We start from the raw sequence: 13,016 nt of genomic DNA, 5'->3' as shown, positions 1-13,016 counted from the left end.
CAGGAGGAGAAGGGGACGACAGAGGATGAGATGGTTGGATGGCATCACCGACTCAATGGACATGGGTTTGGGTAAACTCCACGAGTTGGTGATGGACAGGGAGGCCTGGTGTGCTCCAGTTCATGGGGTTGCAAAGAGTCGGACACGACTGAGCAACTGAACTGAACTGAATGAAGACTATCCAGCACATCAGTTTAGTACTGGTTTTCAAGAGCAACTGACCGATATTAGGGAAGGCAGAACTTTTTTTGGTGGATTTGAACAAAACCTTTTGCCTGTCTGATAGATAAGCATCATTATGCAGTTAGCCCAGCCTGTCATGCACTTTTTCCATCTGTATTTGTGTATCTTTATGAACTCTGAAATGAGCTTCCTTGATAGCTCAGTTGGTAAAGAATCTGCCTGTAATGTGGGAGACCCTGGTTCGATTCCTGGGTCTAGAAGATCCCCTGGAGAAGGGATAGGCTACACACTCCAAACTACACCAGTCTTTGAAATCAGGTACCAAAAGAACCCCATTTCACTTTTCACATTTCAAACTATCATTTGCCTACACCTACTCCACTGAAATTCCTCTTCCCAAATGACCTCCTACTTATGTAATTCAAATGATAATTTTTCATTTCTTATTCACTCAACTTCTCTATACCATCCAATACTCTTAAAACAAACCTTTCAAATAGTTCTAGAGTCAAGGATTACAAGATTTTTTAAAACTAATGAAATATCAAAACATCCTACCCAAAATAACTTCATATTGTTATTTTTTTTAAAAATAAAATATGCTTAATCTCTTATTTCAATTATCTAGTTTAATGTGTTATATATAATGTTTTACAATATATACAGCACAACTGTACAGTCGAATCCATATATAATTTATAAATAAATATGCATACAATTGGGATACATATTGGAAACTTGGAAACTTTTTCTGCTTGAGGACCCAGACCATAAAAATTTGGAGACCACTTCTCTCATTGCAGGTATATATCTGATACCCCAGTTTTCAGAACAAAGAAATCTTCATCCACACACACACACACATTTCTCACAGACTGTTAAATCTGTTTCCTAATTGATCTTCTTTACTTTCTATTCTCTGTTGTTCTTCTATTCTCAGTTGTTACTCTTATTCCCTGTGCGTTTTTAACTCCTCTTTATCCAACCTTCCAGTTCCTTGTTTGAGTTATTTGCTCTATTTACTCTAATACAGTTCAGCCTCATGTAGATAACTAGTTGGGATCCACTGATCCATCATATATGACTAAACCTCTCTTTTTCATGTTTTTGTTTTGGCCACACACTGCAGCATGCGAGATCGTAGCTCCCCAGTGATAGAACGTGTACCCCTTGCAGTGGAAGTGCAGAGTCTTAACTACTGGACTGCCAGAGAAGTCCCATGACTCACCTCTTCTTTTATCTCATCTCCCTTGACCAATGTATCTTTCTGTCTCAGGCACCCTATCTCTCTCTTGCATCTCAGCTGAAAGGTCCTTCACTCCTATACCTTCACTACTAAGGACTGCTGCTGCTGCTGCTGCTAAGTCGCTTCAGTGGTGTCCAACTCTGTGCAACCCCATAGACGGCAGCCCACTAGGCTCCTCTGTCCCTGGGATTCTCCAGGCAAGCAAACTGGAGTGGGTTGCCATTTCCTTCTCCTTCTAAGGATGGTAGGAAAAAAAAAAAAATCACCACTTTGTAGTCTACTGTCTAACTGTAACCTAAACTGGACTCACCTAAGATGACTTCTTTGAAGGAAGTCAACTCCCTCTTTGGTTCTCCATAACAGCAACTTCAAATGTCACCATTATTCAAAAGCTTCACCTCACTATCCATTATCACATAGTAGCTGACTTTGCTTACTACTTATTCCACAGAGAAAATGGTAGTTTTAAAGAAAGAGTTCCATTAACTTTCTGTTTCTCAAAAAATAAAAATTATCTGAATCCAAACAAAATTTATCTGAATTTTAAGTTGCAGTGAAAAAAGTGCTTACGAAAAACTAATCCAGCAGCAGGTTTTCAGAATTTGTATTTCGTTAATTATTTCCTGCATTTTCAGCCTGTCCATGCTAGTTGCCTTTAGCATATAAACATGTCCAAGTTTTTATTAAATACAAACCATTCCCCTCAAGAAGTACCACATCTAAACTCTTGGTCCATTTCACTTTTCACATTTCAAACTATCATTTGCCTACACCTACTCCACTGAAATTCCTCTTCCCAAATGACCTCCTACTTATGTAATTCAAATGATAATTTTTCATTTGTTATTTACTCAACTTCTCTATACCATCCAACACTCTTCTGTCGACTTTAACCTGCACTTTGCAGAAAGAATAGTTTTAGATAGATAGGCAAGAGTGGAGAAGCAATACTAATTAACAAGAAAAATATTCATTCATAGTATTCAAATTCATTCATTCAAAATATTTACTGAGCAACAGGGATTCAGCAAGGACATGCTGACAGTTTGCATATAATCAGGTTGAAACAATGGTGACACCACGGGGGAAAAAAAGTGAGAGTTGAAAAGAAAAACAGGATATCTGGGAAGACCTGGTTAGAAACACATTTAGTTTTTAACATTTTCACATAACAGTTACACAACCAGCTGTGAAAGTTCTATGGACAGAAATAGGGAAACTAAAACAAAAGGAAAGGCCGAAGATACAGATGTGGAAGTCTTAGCAATAAAGTCATAAAAAACAATCTCTCCACAAAGGAACAAATATAGGGAGACATGATCTAGAAGCGTAACATTAGGGATCATCCATAATTATAAAGAAAAACATAGCAAAAGAAGAGGCAGATTCAAAAGATAAGCTATTCTTAAGACAAGAAATAGCACAATAACCAACAAAGAGAAAAATTTTAATATCAAGTGATCTAAACTACTTAATCCTCCAGGTAGATGGAGAAAGTACTAAGTAAAAGCCAAGGATTAGGCAAGAAGACATTCATCAGTAAAATTCAAGAGGGCAACTTCAATAAGGGAATAATTAGAAATAACTTTGTAAGTTAAAAAATATCTGAGAATTTTTGCTCATACCTGAAGCGGGCATCAAAAAAATTGACAATAACACCCCTCCCCCAAAGACCACTACTGAAAACCAATCATTTTGCTTAGAATAAATTTCCGTTTCTTGATTTTGCCTTTCTAATTTTAGGAAGGCACAAAGGTAAATGTCAAGTTTTTATTTACATATGAAAAATACTGGGAAGTGCCTTACCAACCTTGATAGCTCTGATATGCATTTTCCCTAAGTTAAGGCTGCCCTGTTGAACATTTTACTAACTTTACAGCTACTCCTTATCACACAGAAGCGGTCAGGAGTTCTCAGTACAGGTAGAACAGAGGGCTCCCTAGGTCACTATCTTTCAGAGACTGGTTATGTCATTTTCCCTAGAAAACACTAAATCTGTGACAAGTCTGCAAAGTGGGCAGACAGATACTTTGGCTTCCTATTCTTGGCTAACTCCTCTAAATATCTGCCAAGTATTGATGAGGATTTAAAGTGGGATACTGTACATTCAGAATACTTTCAGATGAGACAAAGACACAAAGAAGAAAGCTGGGAAAGCTAGGATGAGTCTTGCCTCTACCTACCTGAAATAACAGATCATAAAAAAGAGATGTAGGGCCCTGACAAGAGCTGAAGACTTAAATTAGGAAGATGTAGAAAGTGGATATCATGGTGTTTATAGAAAATAAGTAATGCTACCAACTTCTCTATTGTTCATTTCAAGAATGAGAAGAATATCATTCTTACTCCCCACAAACTAGTAATTCCTATTGTTCTCTCATATACTTTTAATGCAAAAATGAGCATTTTATTTCCCCTCCTTTATGGAGATATAACTGACATAAACCACTCTGTAAGTTTAAGGTTTATGATATATTGATTTGATACACATATATTTTGCAGAACGATTACCAGAGGGTTAGCTAACACCTCCACTGGGTCACATAACTAAAGACAAATATTTAAATCTTTCATTTCTGAATTTTATTTTTCTTCTGATTTAAAAAATCTTCAGTTGTTTTACCCTGCCCTCTGGGTTTTGCAAGGTTTAGCATGTGCTACAGGACTCTGTAGCTGTACTGTCTCTCATTTACTCCATAAACATTTATTGAACACTACTGGGTCCCAGGCTGTGCTTTGGGAGCTGGGGATTCAGAAGACAATGGTCTTTGTCTTACAGGTACTTAACTGCTCTCTTGGATTTTTCCATTCATATACGCTGCTTGGTATTGCACCTCTGCACCAGTTTCTCTGTTCTTTCTTCCCCTCAACATCTGGTAAGCTTGTTTCTTCAAAACCCAAGCCAAATCTCTCCCTCCTTGTAGACTTCTCTATCTTTGACAATAATCATTCAACTCCATCTCACTGTGGTTCCGGTCTTTTTCATTGATGGCTATTCTGCAAATAGTTATGATTTTGGTGTGCTTGTGAGATGAGGTGAGCTTGGGGTCTTTCTATTCTGTCATCTTAGCTAATCTCTCCATCTCTCACTTATTTCTTCTGCCAAGTGACTAAAAAATGAGTGGTTCAAATGCTGATTCCACAATACTATAAAAAAATATAAAAAGTACCTTATGTAAAATTAAGAATATAAAAATTTCATTTCTGGAGAACTAAGAAAAAATCATTTGACAGAGGACTCATCTGATTAGATATTAAAATGGATTTTAAAAGTCACAGTAATAAAGAATTTTAATGCCAGAAGATGAAGAGTTAAAACATACCAACAGTACAGTGAAAAGAGTTCAAAAGTAGATCCAAATATTTAAATATATTAATATTACAAAATGGTATATCAAAGCAATGGAAAAAAATAATGCTGTGACAAATAAGTGGATGTGAGATAAAAAATAAAGCTCAACTTCAACCTCAATGCTTGATCAGACTCATTTATTTATTTCTTTTTTCAATACTAAGTTCTCACAGATACTGAGTTAGGTGCTGGCATCAACACTTACAGGCAAAATTCCTCCTTGCTGAGCTTACATGTTAGTAAAAAGATACACAAAAAGTGAGTAAACAAATACATACATATAAGTCCTAACTATAAGATAGTACAAGTTCTGTGAAAGACAGTCAAGAATGATTTCTCCAAGGAAATGACAGGAGCCACCAGCCATGATCAAAACAAACAAAAAAAGCAAACCAAAAAACCGAAGAAAACTTTGGGGATAAGAATGTTCTAGGTAAAAGAAAGAGCAAGTTTTATAAAGGTGAGGTGAGGTGAGAAATGGCTTGGCAGATATATAAAGAACAGTAAGCCAAACTCCTCACTATAGCCTCAGTGCCAATGAAGAACCTGATGCAAGGTACTGACTTCTCAATGCACATTTTTTTTTTTTTAGGTCTACCCTGGCTGCTGAGTAGAAAATGAACTCTAAGAGAAAAAAGCAGAAGCAGGAAAAACAAATCAGCAAACTATAGCAGTATTCCAGTCAAGAAATAATAGTTTGTACTTAAGGGGAGGCAGTGAAGAGAAATGGGCAAGATTTAAAATATACTTCAGAGGAAGAAAACTCAGGAATTGTTGACATACTTAAAATGAGAAATAAGTGAAAAGGAAGAATCAATAAAAGGAGCTAGTTTTTTGGTCAGAGCAACTTCACAGACAGACAGTGGAATCATTTGCTCAGAAGGCAAGAATAGGCTTAGAAGAAAAAAACAAACCTAAAGCTAAGTGGTTTTTTTTTATTTTTATTTCAATACTTTATTTATTTGGCTGTGCCCGGTCTCAGCTGTGGCACTCAGGATCTTTGATCTTCACTATGGCATTCAGGATCCTTTTTACTTTCTGCATGCAGGATCTAGTTCCCTGACCAGGGATTGAACCCAGACCCCCTGCACTGGGAGCACAGATTCTTAGCTATTGGATCACCAGAGAAGTTCCTAAAGTTCAGTTTTGAACATGCTAAAATTTGGAATGGCTAACTTTTATTCAACATAGTATTGGAAATCCTTATCACAGCAACCAGAAAATGAAAAGAAATCAAAATTGGAAAGGAAGAAGTAAAACTGTCACTGTTAGCATATGACATGATACTATACGTATAAAATTGTACAAATACCACCAAAAAACTACTAAAGCTTATCAATGAATTCAGTAAAGCTGCAGAATACAAAATTAATATACAGGAATCTGTTAAGTTTCCATACATGAACAATTAACTATCAGAAAGAGAAATTTTTTAAAAATCCCATTTACCATCAAAGCAAAAAGAATAAAATATCTAGGAAAAATATCTAGGAATAAATCTAAGGAAATAAAAGATCTGTACTTGGTACAGTGTACATTATAAGACTAATGAAAGAAACTAAAAATGATAAACAGATGGAAAGATACTCCATGTTCAGTGAATGGAAGAATTAATATTGTTAAAATAACTATTCTACCTGAGAAAATCTACAGAGTCAATGCAATCCCTATCAAAATACCAATAGTATTTTTCACAGAACTAGAATAAAGAATTTGAAAACTTGTATGGAAACACAAAAGACACTGAAGAGACAAAGCAATCTTGAGAAGAGAAGACAGATGGAGGTATCAGGTTTCCTGACTTTACTACAAAGCTACAATAATGAAAACAGTACAATACTAGCATAAAAGTAGACACACAGACAAATGCAATAGAATAGAATACAACCCGCCCCCCCATGGTAATTAATCTGTTACAAAGGAGGCAAGAATATGTAATGGAGAAAGGGAGTCTCTTCAACAAATGGAGTAAAATAATGAAATTAGATTATTTTCTTATACTATATACAAAAGTAAACTCAAAGTGGACTAAAAAACTAAACGTAAGATGGAAAACCATAAAACTACCACAAGAAAACATAAGAGCACTCTCTGACATAATTCATAGTAATGTTTTTTTAAATATTTCCTTTCCTATAGCAATATTTCCTTTTCTAAAGCAAAGGAAACAAAAACAAAAACTTAAAAACGATGTCTTACTAAACTAAAAGCTTTTGCACAACAAAGACAACCACCAATAAAGTGAAAAGACAACCTACACTGGGAAAAAATATTTGCAAACAATGCAAATAACAAGATATTACTCTCCAAAATATACAAACAAAACAAAACAAAAAAGACAAAATGTACAAACAGCTCATACAGCTCAGTATTAAAATACCAATACTAATTTAAAAATGGGTGGAAGCCCTGATAAGACATTTTTTCAAATAACACATACAGATGACCAACAGGCACATGAAAAGATGTTCAACATTGCTAATCAGAAATGGAAATCAAAATCACAATGAGATATCATCTTATACCTGTCACAATGGCTATTATCAAAAAGACCATAAATAACAAATACTGGCAAGGATACTGAGAAAAGGGAACCCTTACCTACTGTTGGTGGGAATGTCAATTGGCACAAGTATGGAGAGTCCTCAAAAGACTAAAAATAGAACAACCACATGATCCAGCAATTCCACTCCTGGGTATATATTCAAAGAAAATGAAAACACTAATTTAAAAAGATACATCTCAACGTTCATAGTAGCATTATTTACAATTGCCAAAATATGACAGCAACCTAAGAGAACATCAACAGATGAGTGGATTAAAAAACATGTGGTTTGTGTGTATGTGTATAAAATATATACAACAGAATACTACTGAGCCATAAAAAAGAATAAATTTCACCATGTGCAACAACACAGATGGACCTGAAGGGTATTATGCTTAGTGAAATAAGTCACACAGAGAAAGACAAATACTGTGTGATATCACTTATATGTGGAATCTAAAAAATAAAACAAATGAATAAAACAAACAAAAGCAGACTCACAGATATAGAAAACAAACTAATATTTACCAGTGGAGACAGGGAAGTAGGGAGAGGCAATCATAGGGGTAGGGGATTAAATAGATGCCAACTACTAGGTATAAAATAAATAAGCTGCAAGGATATACTGTACAACATAGGAAATATAGCTTATATTTTATAGTAGCTTTAAATGAATATAACATATAAAAATTTTCAATCAGTATGTTGTACACCTGAAACTAATATTATAAATCAATTTATACCTCAATAAGAAAAAAATGGTAAAACTTCATACAAACAGAAAAAAAAAGCCCTGAGACATCCAAATACAAGAAACTAGTGATGGTATTAACCTATTTTAGTAGGGGACCAGGCAAATGAAGAGGAGATATTTTTACTGTAATACTTCTCCTACCATTTAATTTTTTGCCACCAAGATGTATATATTATTTTTTAAATTAATAAACTACTGACAAAACAAACACTACTGAATTGTTAAGCAAAGTCAGTGTACATCAGTTATACTATTTCCTTTAGATTATCACAGTAGTTACACTTTATATGCACAGTTTTTAATAATTTATACTGCAAACACATACTGTCAATCTCACCACAAGTGTCTAAATGCTCCCTCCACCCTGAAATCTCTTATGATCCTATTCTCTCAGTTTCTCTTCCAGGTAGAAAGGCTTCTTTCTCTCAATCTCTACAGCTCTAGATCCTAAGCAGCAAGCATTGTGATTAAGCACCTGGGCTCTGGAGCTAAATAGATTCAAATCCAGGTTCTGCCACTAATTAGTTTGGGTAAACTAATTTTCCTGTGTCTCATTTCTTCATTTGTAAAATACATTATGTAAATCATTAATTACTTCAAGAGTTGTGGGGATTAATAATTTAATATAGATAAAGCCTTTCAAACAGAGTGGCATTACTGGCATAATGCAGCCAAGGCAGTTTGCTCTACTCCTTGTTGTAAACTGGCAAATTAATCACACGTATTGTTTAAAAGTATAGCTATACAGTAATGAAAACATTAGGAACTAACTTGTGTGACTGAAAACATTTAAAAATAGTTTTAATATATATTCTTATTACAAATTTCACAAATTCATCATGCCATCACTGATGGCTTCAGCCTATTTCTTAATAAGTTATGCTAATTTTTAGTGAAAAGCAGTCTGCATTTTTTTGTTGGTAGCCAAACAAAGCATACGGAGAAGGCGATGGCACCCCACTCCAGTACTCTTGCCTGGAAAATCCCATGGACGGAGGAGCCTGGTAGGCTGCAGTCCATGGGGTCGCTATGAGTCGGACACGACTGAGCAACTTCACTTTCACTTTTCCCTTTTCCCTTTCATGCACTGGAGAAGGAAATGGCAACCCACTCCAGTGTTCTTGCCTGGAGAATCCCAGGGACGGGGGAGCCTGGTGGGCTGCCGTCTATGGGGTCGCACAGAGTCGGACATGACTGAAGCGACTTAGCTTCAGCAGACAAAGCACAATATGGCTAATCCACATGATGAAAAAATAACCTTAGAAGAAAAAACTACAGAGTCAAACAAAACAAAGCAAAACAAAACCATTGCTAAATGAAAAGGTCCTACTGTTGCTATCCTATAATCTGACATGCAACAATATATACACATAACAATCAAATAACAAAATAAAATCTAGTAAGTGATAAGCAGAATATATGGCAAAATACATAAACTACATATGGTAAATTAAAATTTTGTACTAACATTTTGTGTGTGAGTAAATGATACATATACAGATGAGATAAAGAAGACTAACAAGTGATATCTGATGGGATAGGTGATTTTGTATTTATTTTTTAAACAATTTTCCATGTGTTTCCAGTCTTCTTCAAAGAGCATACAGAGTGCTTAGCAAAGTATTATAATCAGCATATAGAAAGAATGGATAAATGTTAACTATTTGTAAAAAAGGATTTACATGCTAATTTGGTGGTGGTCTGCTGCAGAGTTGGAGGCACTGAGTGTAGCAGTGGGTGCATGGGACCTTTTGAAGGAGGTCACCATTATCTTTATTTCCTTTACCATAGTTTGAAGTAAAGTGAAGTCGCTCAGTCGAGTCCAACTTTTTGCCAACCCATGGACTGTAGCCGACCAGGCTTCTCCATCCATGGAATTTTCCACGCAAGAGTACTGGAGTGGGTTGCCATTTCTTTCTCCAGGGGATCTTCCTGACCCAGGTATCAAACCCGGGTCTCCTGCATTGCAGGCAGATGCTTTACCTTCTGAGCCACTTTGGAAGGGGCTGAGCCACCAGAGAACCCCACACCATAGTTTGGCCCCAGGTAAATAATAGCCCCACCCATCCACAGAAAATTGAATTAAAGATTTACTGAGCCTGGCCCCGCCCATCAGAACAAGACCAGATTCCCCCTTAGTCAGTTTTTCCCATCAGGAAGCTTCCATAACCTCTTATCCTTCTCCATCAGAGGGCAGGCAGACTGAAAAATCACAATCACAGAAAACTAACCAATTTGATCACATGGACCACAGTTTTGTCTAACTCAATGAAACTATGAGCCATATTGTGTAGGGCCACCCAAGACGGACAGGTCATGGTGGTGAGTTCCGACAAAACGTGGTCCATTGGAGAAGGGCAAACCATTTCAGTAGTCTTGCCTTGAGAACCCCATGAACAGTATGAAAAGGCAAAAAGAGAGTTCACTGAAAGATGAACTCCCCAGGTCAGTAGGTGCCCAATATGCTACTGGAGATGAGTGGAGAAATAACTCCAGAAAGAATGAAGAGACAGAGCCAAAGCAAAAACACCATCCAGTTGAGGATATGACTGGTGATGGAAGTAAAGTCTGATGCTATAAAGAGCAATATTGCATAGGAACCTGAAATGTTAGGTCCATAGATTAAGGCAAACTGGAAGTGGTCAAACAGAAGCTGGCAAGAGTGAACATCAACATTTTAGGAATCAGCGAACTAAAATGAACTGAAATGGGTGAATTTAACTCAGATGACCATTATATCTACTACTGTGGGCAAGAATCCCTGAGAAGAAATGGAGTAGCCATCACAGTCAACAAAAGAGTCCAAAATGCAGGACTTGGATGCAATCTCAAAAATGACAGAACGATCTCTGTTTGTTTCCAAGGCAAATATCACAGTAATCCGAGTCTATGCCCCGACCAGTAATGTTGAAGAAGCTGAAGTTGAACGGTTCTATGAAGACCTACAAGACCTTTTAGAACTAACACCCCAAAAAGATGTCCTTTTCATTATAGGGGACTGGAATGCAAAAGTAGGAAGCCAAGAAATACCTGGAGTAACAGGCAAATTTGGCCTTGGAGTACAAAACGAAGCAGGTCAAAGGCTAACAGAGTTTTGCCAAGAGAATGCACTAGTCATAGCAAACACCCTCTTCCAACAATGCAAGAGAAGACGCTATACATGGACATCACCAGATAGTCAGTATCAAAATCAGATTAATTATATTCTTTGCAGCCAAAGATGGAGGAGCTCTATACGGTCAACAAAAACAAGACCATGAGCTGATTGTAGATCAGATCATCAACTCCTTATTGCCACATTCAGACTTAAATTGAAGAAAGTAAGGAAAACCACTAGACCATTCAGGTATGACCTAAATCAAATCCCTTACAATTATACAGTGGAAGTGACAAATAGATTCAAGGGCTTAGATCTGATAGAGTGCCTGAAGAACTATGGACGGAGGTTTGTGACATTGTACAGGAGGTAAGGATCAAGACCATCCCCAAGAAAAAGAAGTGCAAAAAGGCAAAATGGTTGTCTGAGGAGGCCTTACAAATAGCTGTGAAAAGAAGAGAAGCTAAAGGCAAAGGAGAAAAGAAAACATATATCCATCTGAATGCAGAGTTCAAAGAATAGCAAGAAGAGATAAGAAAGCCTTCCTCGGTGATCAATTCAAAGAAATAGAGGAAAACAATAGAATGGGAAAGACTAGAGATCTCTTCAAGAAAATTAGAGATACTAAGGGAACATTTCATGTAAAGATGGGCTCAATAAAGGACAGAAATGATATGGACCTACCAGAAGCAGAAGATATTAAGAGGAGGTGGCAAGAAAACACAGAACTATACAAAAAAGATCTTCATGACCCAGATAATCAAGATAGTGTGATCACTCACCTACAGCCAGATATCCTGGAATGCGAAGTCAAGTGGGTCTTAGGAAGCATCACTACGAACAAAGCCAGTGGAGGTGATGGAATTCCAGTTGAGCTATTTCAAATCCTAAAAGATGATTCTGTGAAAGTGCTGCATTCAATATGCCGGCAAATTTGGAAAACTCAGCAGTGGCCATAGGACTGGAAAAGGTCAGTTTTCATTCCAATCCCAAACAAAGGCAATACCAAACAACGTTCGAACTGTCGCACAATTACACTCATCTCACAAGCTAACAAAGTAATGCTCAAAATTCTCCAAGCCAGGCTTCAAAGGTACGTGAACGGTGAACTTCCAGATGTTCAAGCTGGATTTTGAAAAGGCAGACGAACCAGAGATCAAACTGCCAACATTTGCTGGATCATGGAAAAGCAAGAGAGTTTCAGAAGAACATCTACTTCTGCTTTATTGACTACACCAAAGCCTTTGATTGTGTGGATCACAACTAACTGTGGAAAATTGTGAAAGAGATGGGAATACCAGACCATCTGACCTGCCTGCTGAGAAATCTGTATGTAGGTCAGGAAGCAACAATTAGAACTGGACATGGAACAACAGACTGGTTCCAAATCAGGGAAGGAGTATGTCAAGGCTGTATATTGTCACTCTGCTTACTTAACTTACATGCGGAATACATCATGTGAAATGCCAGGCTGGATGAAGCACAAGCTGGAATCAAGATTTCCGAGAGAAATATCAATAACCTCAGATATGCAGATGACACCACCCTTATGGCAGAAAGCGAAGAAGAACTAAGAGCCTGTTAATAAAAGTGAAAGAAGAGAGTGAAAAAGTTGGCTTAAAACTCAACATTCAGAAAACTAAGATCATGCATCTGGTCCCATCACTTCATGGCAAACAGATGGGGAAACAATGGAAACAGTGACAAACTTTATTTTGGGGGGTTCCAAAATCACTATAGATGGTGACTGCAGCCATGAAATCAAAAGACACTTGCTCCTTGAAAAAAAAGTTATGACCAACTTAGACAGCATATTAAAAAGCAGAGACATTACTTTGC

The 13,016-nt window shown here is 36.8% G+C and overlaps 1 protein-coding gene across 14 annotated transcripts in view; it reads right to left on the bottom strand.

Moving 5' to 3' along the window:
• BRD10 (bromodomain containing 10) overlaps positions 1-13,016 on the bottom strand; it is a 110,138-nt gene that overhangs the window by 80,409 nt on the left and 16,713 nt on the right. Inside the window, exons 1-2 of one of the 14 annotated variants that reach the window (XM_086415182.1) lie at positions 8,418-8,546; positions 7,383-7,473 (exon numbers count right to left, since the gene is read on the bottom strand). The exons of 12 other annotated variants lie outside the window; for them this stretch is intronic. The gene's annotated coding sequence lies outside the window, so the exon portion shown is untranslated. Of the gene's footprint in view, positions 1-7,382; positions 7,474-8,405; positions 8,547-13,016 lie in introns of those variants that run through there. One more of the 14 variants, XM_086415183.1, reaches the window with a different exon arrangement.

Source organism: Bos grunniens, chromosome 8 (assembly GCF_055505025.1).
Source record: "Bos grunniens cultivar Pamir isolate PY7600 chromosome 8, Bosgru_T2T1.0, whole genome shotgun sequence".
Classification (NCBI taxonomy): Eukaryota; Metazoa; Chordata; class Mammalia; order Artiodactyla; family Bovidae; genus Bos; species Bos grunniens.
This window is presented reverse-complemented; position numbering and strand designations above follow the sequence as displayed.